Below are 12652 nucleotides of genomic sequence, written 5' to 3'. Positions count from 1 at the left end.
AAGATTTAAGGTATGATATATCGGAGAAATTTACATATACTTTTATTTATATAAAACATGAGTTTAATTACATAACTTTATTTAAAATAATACATAAATATTGAACTAAGGACAATTAATGAATATAATTATAATAAAAAATAGGAATAGATTGTTTATATTGGTGATTAAAAAAAAAAAACCTTGGCACTTTCTTCAACTGCTGTAATGATTAAAACATGAGTCCCATCGCTAACTTGATTGGACTTAACTCTAAGTGCCACAAAACAGAAAGCATCTATGATGGCATAGACACACGCTCATCAGTGTATATCAGCCAACAACATCTTTCCTCAAATATGGAGTTGATGGAAAGGGGTGAGAAGGAACAGAATGGCCACTGAAGTTGGCAGAGGCTCACATTACTTAATCAAACCCTAGGGCCAGACATGAGCCATGAAAATATTTCCCAAGTGCCCTGTAATATGACAGATTAAAAGAAAAGCCAAGGGCTGGGAAGGTGGCTCAGTAGTAGAGCGCTTGCCTTGCATGCATGAGGCCCTGGGTTCGATTCCTCAGCAACACATAAGCAAAAAGAAAAAAGCCGGAAGTGGCGCTGTGGCTCAAGTGGTAGAGTGCTAACCTTGAACTGAAGAGCTAAGGGACAGCGCCTAGGCCCGAGTTCAGGCCTACGACCGGGCCAAAAAAAAAAAAAAAAAGCCAGCCAGGTGTTGGTGGTTCATGCCTGTAATCCTAATCTATTTTAGGAGGCTGAGATCTGAGGATATCAGTTCAAAAGCCAGCCCAAAAAGAAAAGTCCTTGATACTATTATCACCAATTAACCTCCAAAAAACCAGAAGTGGCACTGTGGCTCAAAGTGGTAGAGTGCTAACCTTGAGCAAAAGATCTTAGGGAGAGCAACCAGGCTCAAAGTTCAAGCCCCATGACTGACAAAAAAGAAAAGAAAAGAAATGCCAAATGTCAATTATGTAATCTATATTAACAATGTATTACACTATAATTCTAAGACATGCTTTTTAAAAGTATTGTCTATACTAAGATCACTGGTATTAAAAAAAAAATACTGACCTCAGAAAATCTTCCTCCAGTGAAACAGCACCTAATAGACTATATATTGACAAAAGCATTCTGAATGGGGTCACATAAGAAAACTAGTATGTTCAACCATGGAAACCTAATAGTCTGAGATGTATACTAGACGTGCCTTTGTGGACTACTGTTTTCTTTTAAATAATAATGCCTATAGATAGCCAGATTTCAGGGGAAAGAGCACTCCTACACTTTTCAAATGAGAATGTGAAGTTGATATAACCTGCTGGATACCAGCAAGAACAGTTTTGAGGTAAACGTTCAGCTGTAATGGTAAAGCACTTGCCTAGCATGTGTGAGGCCTCAATCCCCAGTATGCAAAAGAAAAACAATAAAAAGTGAAAGCCAATTTTTACCTTTGATCTGACATACTAAGGTATTCATACTTCCAAATAATTCCCCTAAAAATCAACTGAATACATACAGAAATTTGCAGGTGAAAATATTTCTGTAAAGCTACACTAGAGTAAAAATTTTAAACAGCTTATATTTCAAAGCCAAGTGCCTATTGCTTATGTGTGTGATCTTGGCTACTCAGGAGACTGAGAACTGAGGATCTAGGAAAAATCATGAAACTCATCTCCAGTTAACCATCAAAAATGCTGAAAATGGAGCTGTGGCTCTGGGGCAGAGCATCAACCTTAAGCAAAACAGCTAAGGCCTGAGTTCAAGCCCCAGTTTTAGCACAAAAAAAAAAATCAAAATACAAGAGAATGGTTAAAATACTGAACTTCCATATAATGGAACAGTATTAGGACATTAAAAATCTTGTTTCTGAAGACCACTGAATGGCAAAGCAAGTAATAAAAGCATAAATTCCACTTTTGAATAAATTCTATATTATCCAATGTGTATATAAACTATCTTTATGTAAATGTAGAGTCACAGGAAATGGCAGGATGTTCATGTTTATATACCCTACACAGTTTAATGCTGGTTTATATTTTTTAACCATTCCCACCATTGATGAATTTACATTAATATAAAGATGGCCTTCAAAAATAGACTGACAGTAGATTAACAGGCTGCCACTCTAAAGATGGTGTTTAAAGTTTCTTATTAGCAGCTCCATTTACCTTGGTACTTTTTTCCTATTCCTCTTTGGCAATCTCTTGACCTTAGTACCTATTCCTCTGTCATCTATCTAGGTAGGGTGATATCTATAAATCTTGGCAATAGATCAGCTCAAGAAACAGGGTCACAATATTGGTCTCTCCTATTTTATTCTGAAGAGCATTTGGACAGCTACTTGAACCATTTATCATGAGTTTGTGAGCTACAAGAATATTTTCAAATTGGCTATTATTCTCTTTATTGTTTTGCTGAAGAACAGCTACTAGGCTTTAAAACTGATTCACTTAAACAAACAATCTACATGCTGGTACAAACTTAAAAATTAAAGCACTACTTGAAAATGTACTGACATCACCTATGCAATCAAATTCTGCTTTGGAAAACAAATTCAGAATTACTCATGAGTGATATGCAATCAGTAGTACAATTTGAAACCCAAAGACAAATTTTAAAGACAAGTAGAAAAACACCTTTATGTGCTCAAAGAAATTTTCATCATTAGTTTATAATTATTCAGAAGAAAAAAGTTCAATTGAATGAGAAATCCATTCTAGCATAAGAAATTTCAAGATGACATACAATGAATGAGAGAGAGCAAGAACTGCTGGAGTCCAAGAATGAGTGAGTGTGCGCTTGAGTATCACTTTTAAAACACTGAACTACCTTTCTGCTTAAAGGTGAGAAAGGGACTTCTCTCATTAGAGAAAAAGCACTAATTCCTCTTCTGAAGCTTACTACAACAAAACTACTGTGGGGGGGGACGGGGGGGTGTATGCATGTGTGCGCATGTGCATGCCACTCTTGAGGCTTGAACTCACAGCACTGTCCCTGAGTTTTTTGCTCAAGGCTAGCACTCTATCTACCACTTGAGCCACAGCTCCACTTCTGGCTTGTACTGATTAGGTGGAGTTAAGTGTCTCACCAACTTTCCTGCCAAATCTTAGCCTTTTGAGTGGCCAGGATTCCAGGCATAAGCCAGCCACCAGTGCCCAGCCACAACAACATTTCTAATGGATGAGAAAACTATTTTTTTTCTGTTTTCTTTTCAGATCTGAGCCTATACAGATAACTAAGTGAGATTAGTGACCTTGAGTGAAAGACTGGAAAATTTCATAGAAAGCTCTGGGTCTCAAGAGCAGATGGTACAATTCATCAATACATCAATACTTTATGATATAAATACTACTGTTTCTGCCTTAATGAACCTTATAAAGAAGATATACCACCACTAGAGCAAGTAATGAACCTTCACCAATTCATTCTCATTGTGCATCATCTAGTCATCTACACAAATATCCATATGCAAACCTCTACACTGTGACCAGACTCAAACCAGTATGACTTTAAAAACTCGAACCCACTGCTTATATATTTATTTGACCTAGAAAGGCATTAGAGAGCCATGTCTTCATTACCGTAGCGCACATTTGTATGTATGAGAGCTGTAATTTATTGATTCTCCTATCTCTTTCCCTCAGAGTCAGTTCAAAACAATTAGGATTTGCAAGCTGTTCCATAAAAGATAAGCACCCAGCATTAAGAATGATATTTCACAAACACTAGTGTTTGTGAAGTAAATGATTGCTTCTTTTGCCTCCCAGCACCTGAGCTGTTTCTATCCAAGGCAACTGTCCTCAAAGAAGATGTTCAAGGTAATGTTGCTGATATTTAGTAGGGAAATGGGTAACGTACTTTAGCTTAATCATCATCCAAGTTTAGAACACATTTCTCACAATCTAATAGCTGTAAGACTTGAGACCTTCATCTCACCCTTCAAGTGTCACAGACAAGGAACCAAAAGAAAAAGAAAAACATCACTACATGTAATTATCAGTTCCACTTGTCTTCTTTACATGAGGGTTCTATAACTTCAGCTCCTCAAACTCTTGTGCTACATTTCTGTAAGACCAAAATCAACTGTCCATTCCATTAGCCAGTTCTCTGTTAAACAGTGAATAAAGTACTCCACAAGAAATGGAATCAAAGGGATTTAAAACAGACTCATGTATCATTTACTGAACTGTTTCTACTAGAAATCAATGATAAAATTAGCAGCTGGTGGCTCACTCCTGCAATCCTAGGTGCTCAGGAGGCTGAGATCTGAGGATTGCAGTTCAAAGCCAGCCCAGATAAGAACTCATCTACAATAAACCACCAGAAAACCGGAAGTGGTGCTGTGGCTCAAGTGGTAGAGCACTCACCTAGAGCTGAAGAGCTGAGGAACAGTGTAGAGGCCCAGAGTTCAAGTCCCACAACAGACCCAAAAAAAAAAAAGGAAAGGAAGGGGAGAAGGGGAGAAGGGGAGGGGAGGGGAGGGGAGGGGAGGGGAGGGGAGGGGAGGGGAGGGGAGGGAAGGGATCAATGATAAAAGTAAATAAGTCAGAGTTCTTGATGGGAGAGAAGTGGGCCTTCCTGAATGGGCTGCCCTCCCACCAGGTCCTTCTCAGGGTTCAGCTTCCTGACCTGCTTTGCTCAGTAGGATTTTAACTGGTATGGCACAAAATGAGGTTGAAATGGAACTATGCACTGTGCCAAACTTCCTACATATCACGTGCTCCAGCTAGGATGAGAAATTATGGAATACATGGATGTCCCTGTGTCTTCCAGCTTATATGAGCAATCTAGTCAGCTGACCCCAAACAAACAAGTCTAGGCATGATAAGCAGACAGCTTAACTGATCTATTATATAAGCATTAAACATTTCTTGCTATTTATCTCCAAGGTTTCATAATAGAACAAAGGCTATCTGAAAGACTTAGATACCGATACATAAATATGTTAAATCATACTGAAAAACCATTTGGCTTTGGTTTAAAACAACTAGTTAATGATATTTACTCTCAACCTGACTCTCTCTGGGAAAGCACAGCTAAAGGAATATTTGTGGTTATAGGATTATACAGATGGATATAATACTTATAAATAATATCAAGCTTTGGAAATTAATGTTAGTATTTACTGGGTAAAAAGGCATGCTTGAAGTAGAAAAGATCTTATGATAGTTTCATATATTTTATATTTCTTTTTTTTTTTTTGGGTCCAGTCGTGGAGCCTGAACTCTGGGCCTGGGCGCTGTCCCTCAGCTCTTCAGCTCAAGGCTAGCGCTGTACCACTTGAGCCACAGCGCCACTTCCGGCTTTTTTCTTTTTGCTTATGTGGTGCTGAGGAATCGAACCCAGGGCCTAAGGCATAGAAGGGAAGCGCTCTACCACTGAGCCATCTTCCCAGCCCCCTATTTTATATTTCTTAAAGGACTTGTTATTTTCCTTTGAGATAGCTAAAAACTTAAATACACACAAGTCCTATATCTCTAAGGCAAGGCCTTCTCCATTTCATTCTTAGACACAAAGGAATCACATAAATCCCAAACAGATTTCAAAATCACCAAAATGTATTTTCTGTCCTTCCTCCTATTTCTCATGATCCATTCCTCTCTTCCTCTCTCCAAAAGTGCACTGAAGAAAATTCCTAATGTACTTGTTTACTTTAAACTAAAGGGTTCATATAATGTGAAATAATGCAGTGTTAAATAAGTAAATCTGTCATAAATCTTTCTACTCCTCTACTATTTGAAGATGTCTGAAAATAACCATTATTAAGAACAGTTACAACCTCTTTCAGAAAGAAATCTGTTCCTACATCATCCACATTCAAAGTGTTACGATTGGTCTCAATAAGCCAATATTAGAGGTGGTAGAACCTTTAAGCGGTGATGAGTTCACTACCATCACAGCCTGTGTAACAGATTCAGGAGTAGGTTGAATCTGTATGGGACAAGATTAGTCATCCAAGAGTGGATAGTAATAAAGTCAACCAGCCTTTTAGTTCATTCTCTGTTTTTAGCTCACTCTTGCTTCCTTTCTCACCATATAACTTCCCTCTCATCTTTCCCACCATACGATGCTATCTGGCGGGCAATGACAGAGCTGAGGGTGCAGGGAGGGATGGTCCTTACAGACAATGGCCTAATGCTGTTAGTAGCCATCAAAATCAAATAAACTTCTTTCCTTTACAAATCACTCACTCTCTGGTATTCTGTTATCCAAGCACAAACCAATCAGAGCATGCTCCTGGCATGTCACTGGGAGCTTGGTATCTGTTCTAATATTGAGTCATACCCTTTTCCCTCAAAAAGTTTTTTAACGAGTTTACTACTAAATTTTTTATTATTTATTCTGCTTCATCCAGAAACAAATTTCAAAGTACAAAGCTTTAAAAATAACAAATACCAACTAAGTAACTGCTAAAGAAAAATTTCAACAAACAGCCAAAAAGTAATTACTTAAGTTTTCAAACATGAATTGCTTCGCCAAGTAATGTTAATAATGCCTAACAAGGCAACACTGCAATTTCACTGTAATGTATTAAAAATTAATAACTGAAGCAAACTTCAGGGGTTTGCTCAGGTGTGCTGCTACAAAGCTCTGAAATCCAGATCACCTAAGCTCTTTATCATCTAGGTCCATTCTCTGGATTGTTTCAATCCAATTTCTGCTCTTAGACAAATCCTCTTTTTTTTTTCCATTTAAAAGATCATCCTTACCCTACCACATTGTTGGTGTGAGCGTAAACTTGTTCAACCACTGTGAAAAGCAGTATGGAGGTTCCTCAAAAGACTCCACATAGAGCTTCCCTATGACCCAGCAATCCGACTTTTGGGCATCTACCCAAATGATCACAAACAAGACCATACTAAAGCTACCAGCACAACTATGTTTATGGAAGCATTATTTACCATAGCTAAGATATGAAACCAACCCAGATGCTCCTCAGTAGATGAATGGATCAAGGATATATGGTATATTTATACAATGGAATTTTATACCTCCATCAAAAAGAATGACATTGACCCATTTGTTAGGAAATGGAAAGACTTGGAAAAAATTATATTAGGTGAAGTAAGCCAGACCCAAAGACACATAGGTCCCATGGTTTCCCTTATTTGCAATAACTAGTATATGTCTAGGACAAGCAGAAAAGGTCAAAAGTTATGTACACATGACCATATAAGAAGATGTTAAGCGAAATGAACCCCAAGATAGGGACACAAGTGATTTTTTTTCTTGCTTGTTATTGTTTTTAATGTATTTACAATTTATAATGTACTATGCAATTTTTTTTGTTTCTTTGGTATGTTCCTCCCCCACAGTATAACCCTGTTTTCACTGTATTTGATTCTGATGCCCTGCATCTTGAATATACATTTTTCTAATTTGGGGAGGGGAAGGGAAAAAACAAAAATAAGGATATAGGTTTGACCCATTGTAACAATGAAATGTACAAGACACTATGTTGAAAACAAAATTTACGACTTCAGGTGCGGGAAGTGTGGGGAAGGGAGAAGTTGGGGAGGTGAGGAGAGAAAGGAGGGTAGGAGATAAACAACGGAGGGGGTAACAATGCCCAATAAGAAATGTACTCATTACCTGAGTACTCATATAACTGTAACCCCTCTGTACAGTATCTTTTCCAAAATATATAAATATATGTATAAAATAAATAAATAAAAGCTCGTCCTTTCCCACCATCATGCATTTTCTCTTGTCTACAATCTATAAAATTGACTATCACTTAAATTAATACTCATAGTTCTGAATGTCATACTTCATCCTCAAGAACCTAGTTCAGGCCTACCTTTATTTCACTCATCCATTTACTCATTCATTCACAACTGACATCCAGTCCTTCATTTATTCAGGAGAACCCTATGCACAGGAGAGATTCTAAATGGTCGTCAGTTAAATGGATTCTTGTAAACCCAAATGCATCCATATCCCAAATGCACCAAACACCAGCAATGCTATGCTAGGGTCATATTAAACTCAGAGACATACATGCATCCAATAAAGGCCTATAAGTCTCTTATAGTCTTTCTTAAACATCATGAGAACACACCAGAAACAAAGTTTCAAAATAAAGGACAAACTTAGAAAAATATAAGCCTAAACCAGAACCAAAGGATTAATCAGCTATTTAAAAAATACACCAAAATAATATTCAGGTAGCAAAAGGCACAAAGGATATAAAAACAAGTGATTCACAGAACATAAATGGCCCTAACAAATGTCCAAATACATTTTATTTCACTAAAGAACTGGATATTAAAAGTAATTTTAAAAAATGCCTTTGTTTCATACAGATGAGCAACAGCCCTCACCTTCAGAGTTGACAAGAACACACCCTGCTGTAGCAAATAAACTTTAACAACTTTTCTGGAGAATAGTTTGGAAAATAAATATATATCTTTTGACTGAAACTCAATGTATATGAACATTATCTTACAACAAAAGACGTATGTATATAACATATGCATACATGTCTTACAATAATTATAGAATTCCTACATTATATAATTATTCATAATTTTCAGTAAGATACATGTAAATCCACTGATCGGGGATATATTAAAAGTATTTAATCATTAGACTACTACGTAGAAGCTAAAAGAGAAAAAGTAGAACCCCTGAATGCTGGTGTGGGACTGATGAGAGAGGGGGATCAGGCGCTCGAAGCCAGCCTGGGCTAGATATAAAGGCACTGTCTCAAAAGAGAGACACATAGACAGAAAGAATAAATGCTGACCTGTAACAATACATTGTTACAAGAAAGAAAAATAAAATAGTATGACTATATTAGAATTAACCCAGTGACTACAGAGATTTTTAAAAAAAGGATTTATCCAAAAAGATCCAAAGCATTTTTATAATTTGTCAAATTATACAGGTAAGAACTTCTGAAACATATTATCCTACAGACAACTCCAACTCTGTAATCTAAACAATATACACCAGAGAGCTTAGATACAGAATCATTACAAGGCCCCACTGTGTCTCCTCTGTATGTCAAAATGCTTTTTATCTGTCAAAATGCAATAGGAAACACTAAATGTCCAGAATTTTAAATCTGTTACTAAATTGAAGTTTTTAATACTATACTTTTGGTGACTAATAACAATTCATGAAGAACATGTTCGTTTTTTGGAAACTCCAAATTACAACTATATCTGGCCTGAATATTCAAGGACCATTATTTTTAAACACTATAAAAGTCCTTTGAACATTTAAAGAAATGAATAACCATAAAGAGTGCTGCACAGATCATCTACGGCTGCGTGTAAGTCATATTCCTTTAGAGAACAATTATGGGCAGCAAGGAGGCTACTTTGTACTTGAGGCATCTGGTACTTGACATCAGACCTAGAAATAAAGACACTCTGGCTCCAGAACTGCAAGCAAGCCACATTGCCTATCTGAGCCTCAACTGCTTGTCTTGCAAAATAAAGATAAGCATAAAAAAAATTCTATATAATGTCCGGAGAGGGTGCCTAATGCAGCGCCTGAGATAAATAAGTTCTCAAACACTTGTCTAAGAGAAACAGTTGTATTAAGTTGCTTTTGTTAACAATATCTCCACTTATTTGAATTTTTGTAACATTAAATACACAACCATCTATCATTACCTTTACACTACATATTAGAAAGCAGCTTCTTGCTCAAAAAAAAAAAAAATACATATATATTGGCAAGGCCCTCTCCCCTGTAAGTATACAACAAACTGTTATCTCAAAAAAGAAACTCAGGGAGAAAGTATACTTACAAAGCACACCCCCAAAACTCCATGTAGCTCTCCTCTGAGCTCAGTGCTCTTCTTAGGCACATATGCCTTCCTCCTATCATTTCTTCATTAGGTTCAGGGCAAAAGTTCTAGTAAAGTAGAAGATCTTTGCTTGCCCCTACACTTTCCCCAAACAACCTACAGATAAATGAAACAAGGGGATAAAACATACCTACAACTTTAATTTTTTTAATTTAAAAATATAAGAATTAACTCACTTTCCCTACATACAGGTTAAAGCCTATCACAGATCACAGAAATCCTTCTAGTGTTGTCTGAAAGCCCAAGTTACCTCTTGATTTCCCAGTTCCCAGGCAGCATATTCCTTACCCATATTTTCTGCCTATGCCTGGTCACCCATCTTGAGCTGGCTGCAATGTGAATTATGCCACAAATTTACTTAAAAATAATGTCCCTGCACATGTCTATCAGCCGGTAAATTAAGCCAGGTAATGAAATTATCTCTGAATGTAATTAATATCTAAGCCACTCCAAGCCTCTTTACAAACATATATGCTACTCCGTTCTTCCCACACTTGGTATTGAAAACACATAAATACTTCTGGTTGCAGGAAAAAGCTGTGGGCAGAAATATTTTCAATTCCTTTTTTACTGCTTTTAAGAGTTTGTTAGGAGTTCGCAGACATTCATCTAAAAGAAATGTGGTTGCTGGATATAGATCTATGAGCCATTTCAACAAAGAAAGTATTCTGGGAAAGCCAATCAAAATCAGCTGTTCAGAGTCAGTTCAGAGTGACCAGTGATTAACACAATGGCAAAGAATACGTATGCTCAGAAGACATAGACTAGTGTGGTACACACTTTTCCTTTCTAACACCTTCAAACCATGAAATGAATTGTAGGCATGATAAAATTTCTCTGTGCCAACTGTGCAAGTTTCCATCTTCCCTCTGTGCTGTCTGTCCAATACAGCTCTTTTAAAAAAAACACACACACACACATCTCAGGGGGTTTTGGGTTTGTGTTTGTCAGTCGTGATGGGGCCTGAACTCTGGGCTTGGTCCCAGTGGTGATACAGTGTGCAGAATTTTTTTCACTTCGTTAAATGTTCATACTATGAAATTTAAAAGCATTATTTCTCTTGGACAACAATTCTGTGTGGTTAAACAATAACAAGTAACAAAACTGGGCATTCTCTCTGTGCCAAATCGTTTAAATAACACTTGTGTCAATACTACAACATGACGGTCCTCTAGTTCTCCTGGATCTCTTCCTAGGAGACAAGGCCCAGGAAAGCAATGGTATTCGACGTCGGGTCCTGTATTTGAGACAATTCAAGAATGGGCCGCTGACCACCTCGGCGCTACCAACGCTTTTTTTCCTTTAGGAAAAACAGGTGGCGGATGACAGCGTGGGGGGAAGGGGAGCAAACGTCTTTATCTCTAGCTTCATGACAGGTAGAGGTGGGGGGGGGGGGGTGAGAAGGGACGGTCAAGCAAGCAAATGCTAGAAGGTTCTGCGGAAGAGCTACCTAAAATGCGTTCAGTCTGGACAGCTAAGGGGTGGCAGAGCCGGCGGCAGGCCACGCCGCCGCCAGAGCCAGGACAGAGCCATGACAGTCCCCGGGGAGCCGGGCCGGGCCCTGCCGGGGATGGGGGTGGGGGCGGAGGGAGGGAGAGGGTAGCAGGAGGGGGGCAGGCAGGAGGGGGACGGCTAACACACGCCAGCATCTCCCCCCCCCCCCCGCCATACGGCTATTCCCACGGCCCCACCCCGCACTCGGCGCACTGGTGGGGTGCCCACCCCCGGGCCCCCCCAAAACAAACGTCCCCTCGGTGAGATAGGGAAGCACCCGAGAAAGGGCTCGGGGAGAAGTGGGGGCCGGCACCTGAGACTAAAGGTGACTCCAGGTTCTCAATGCCGGATCATCGCCGAGGCCCCCACCCGGCTCCCGCGGCCACTGGTGACCCACAAGGTGCAACTGACCAAAGGCTTCGGCGCAACCGACTCCGCTCTCCCCGGACTCGCAGCTATGGCAACTTGAACCTGCCGCCCAGCCGCGGCGAGGGGACAGGACGCGCTGCTGTCGCTTAGCCCTCTGGGAGTTGTAGTCCATCTGTTTCCCCCTCTAGAGTCGGGAGGTCAGACAGAGTGGCCAAGAGAAACTTCAAGTCCCAGGATGCCAGGCGGCAGGCCTTCAGCTGACTTTCCCGGAAGAAGCCCGCGTCAGTGGCTGGGCCCCTCGACCGCGCCCTCAGGCTTGGACTCTAATTTGTTTTTTTAAAGGACCCGTAGCCAATTCCAAATTAGAAAGTGAATTCCAAAATGCCGCCTTGGTCCGGACTGTGCGTTTACTGCTTGAGGAACACGAAAAGGTAACTTCCAGCGGTGAAGTGTGAAGTCCTTTTAATGCCAGTGTCTTGTTCCAAAAGCTCTTGGTCGGTGGAGAGAATCTCCTCGTTCATTCTAGAACATGAAAGATGTTTCCAGTCAGGAATGGAGATTTCGATCATGAATTGATAACAAAAACCTCCGAGCTTCGGAGGAAGAGAGGCGTAATTCAATCAGTCAGGTGGCCATTCTTCCCCTCTGGGCAGGAAAGGCCGCAGCCTGACTGGAGCACCCCAAAGCTAGCATCAAGCTGCACATTGTGTCAGTTGTCCTTGTTACCTAAAGAAGAGCTACAGCACTTTAAACAAGGTGGGTTCACCTGTTCTGACAGTTCTGCGCTGTAATGATCCATGTCCCATTGGGTCTGGCACAAATAAAGATATTTAAACTTTATAAATACCGCTCGCCTTTTCTCACCATTTTTTCCTCACTTTCCCTTCACACTCCCTTCCTCTCCCCCTTCCTCCCTCCTCATCCACCCCTCTTCTTTCTCACCCTCTTTCTCTCCCCTTCACCCCTCA

The 12652-nt window shown here is 39.6% G+C and overlaps 1 protein-coding gene across 2 annotated transcripts in view; it reads right to left on the bottom strand.

The window, feature by feature from the left end:
• Cep128 (centrosomal protein 128) overlaps positions 1-11786 on the bottom strand; it is a 303824-nt gene extending 292038 nt beyond the window's left edge. The window contains exon 1 of one of the 2 annotated variants that reach the window (XM_042692797.1): positions 11727-11786. The gene's annotated coding sequence lies outside the window, so the exon portion shown is untranslated. The remainder of the gene's footprint in view (positions 1-11726) is intronic. The other variant, XM_042692798.1, reaches the window with a different exon arrangement.
• Positions 11787-12652: the final 866 nt, after the last annotated feature.

The sequence above is a fragment of the Dipodomys spectabilis genome, unplaced genomic scaffold (genome assembly GCF_019054845.1).
Source record: "Dipodomys spectabilis isolate Male_0828 unplaced genomic scaffold, ASM1905484v1 ptg000157l, whole genome shotgun sequence".
In the NCBI taxonomy this organism is placed as follows: domain Eukaryota; kingdom Metazoa; phylum Chordata; class Mammalia; order Rodentia; family Heteromyidae; genus Dipodomys; species Dipodomys spectabilis.
This window is presented reverse-complemented; position numbering and strand designations above follow the sequence as displayed.